Below are 1,774 nucleotides of genomic sequence, written 5' to 3'. Positions count from 1 at the left end.
CTTACCATTCCTCGAGTTTATATGCAAAACATCAACTTCTTCCACGATATTTACGTATGTCAGTTAAAATCTTGAAATTTTCAGATCTCACAAGTAGATTTCACAGATATCCACAGAGTCGATATTTAAAAAAATGAAGTAAAGGAAATTATCACAGGGGTTAATATATATGAAGTAGAACCAATCTTCTCAAAACCAAGTCATTGGTGCCTGCAAAAAAACTTCGCTATAGAGGGATCTTCGTTATAGAGATGCTAACATACGTATGTACGTATTCATTTTAACTAATTTACGTATTTATTTTAAAAATATGTTAAATTTATATTTATTCTTAGATATAAACATACGTAATACTAAAAACATTAATCATATATTGGTGCGTATTTAGAAATAATTATTTTTATTTTATTATTACTGTTTAATTTTTTATTGTATAGAATTTAAATTTTTAGCATTTCTTATCTTATTAAATTCGAAAAAAGTTTGTTATTTTTGCTTGTTTCGACATTTTAACTTTTTCCTTGTCAAGTAACTCTACCAATAAGTTAATGGACTCAAAAATTTCTAAAACTTTCTAAAAATTCTCTACTATTCGTATTAAAAGCGAGAGCACGCATATATGTTTGGTGATCACTCTTTAATTTAAAATTTTAACATTCAAGAAATACAGATGATGTTCTTCCTTCCTTTCATTATTTCACTCGGTGAGCCAAAAAAGTTAACCTCCAGCCTCCCCTACTATAAACTAAATTATATATGCACAAGCTCATATCGAGTATGATACAGCTTGCAAAGAAGTTTCTCGTAAGTTAAAACGTGTTAGTTGAATGTTAAATTTGCATTTGAAAAAACTTCGTGATGGAGAGGAATTCTCTATAGAGAGGTTTAAATACCATATATGAAAAAAATATAAAAATCGTGTTTTGAACAAAACTTTATTATAGAGAGGAATTCGTTATAGGGAGGTTCGTTATATTGAGGTTTGACTATATATATGTCTAAGCCATTAAGAAATGTTGGAGAGAGGAAACTTCATTTTAGTAATCAGGGGCTTCTCTTCAGTTGTCGAATAAATCTTTCGCCTTTTACTAAATATTTCCGTGGAGAGTAGTAATTTAATAAAATGTTGGGTACGAGTGGAACCTATGTATATATATGTGTAGATTGTAGTTATAAGTTAGTTAAAAATGGACTATTTAAGAGTAAGCTCTATGCAAGAAGTCATTTCTTAGAATTGTGCTTAAATATATTGTATGTATATTAATATGGAAAACTTCAACTAAATATGCTTTCATATTACTTTATCGTATACAGACAGATTCATCTATTTACTATTTGGTATAAGTTATATGCTAATTTCTAATTACATATATAATATATATTTAAAACCGTAAAGTAACCGAATTCTGCTGCTCATAATTTTTAGATTAAACTATATGTTTGTTAATGGCCAAATCCCAGAAATAGTTTGACCCTTAACACTTGGTCCGCATTTTTGTCATGGAGTTGGTACTAATTATGCCCGCAGCTTACATTATTCAAACCTTTTTATTTGCATATAAATTTTATTGCGAATTTGCCCTTAGTCAGCGAGGACCTTCTATGGAGTTGAATTTTTGTGCTTCTCTTTGAATTTCGTTGGATTTTGTTTATGCTCCGTTGTAAATTAGAAAAATTATAATCAGGCTGAAATGTATAATGTGAAATGTGAATGCGAAATGTGTACGCTCTTTGCCTTTTAAACATTTTTATTTGATACGCTTAATAAACTTAG

At 28.8% G+C, this 1,774-nt stretch overlaps 1 non-coding gene across 1 annotated transcript; it reads left to right on the top strand.

Annotated features, from left to right (window-relative positions):
- Positions 1-1,042: 1,042 nt before the first annotated feature.
- Positions 1,043-1,159, top strand: LOC119662824. Its single transcript, XR_005250919.1, has one exon. It is a non-coding gene; the product is annotated as a U5 spliceosomal RNA (small nuclear RNA).
- The last annotated feature ends 615 nt before the right edge of the window (positions 1,160-1,774 follow it).

Source organism: Teleopsis dalmanni, chromosome X, assembly GCF_002237135.1.
Source record: "Teleopsis dalmanni isolate 2A chromosome X, ASM223713v2, whole genome shotgun sequence".
In the NCBI taxonomy this organism is placed as follows: Eukaryota; Metazoa; Arthropoda; class Insecta; order Diptera; family Diopsidae; genus Teleopsis; species Teleopsis dalmanni.
The sequence above is the reverse complement of the archived record's forward strand: the minus strand, read 5'-3'. Positions and strand labels throughout refer to the sequence as shown.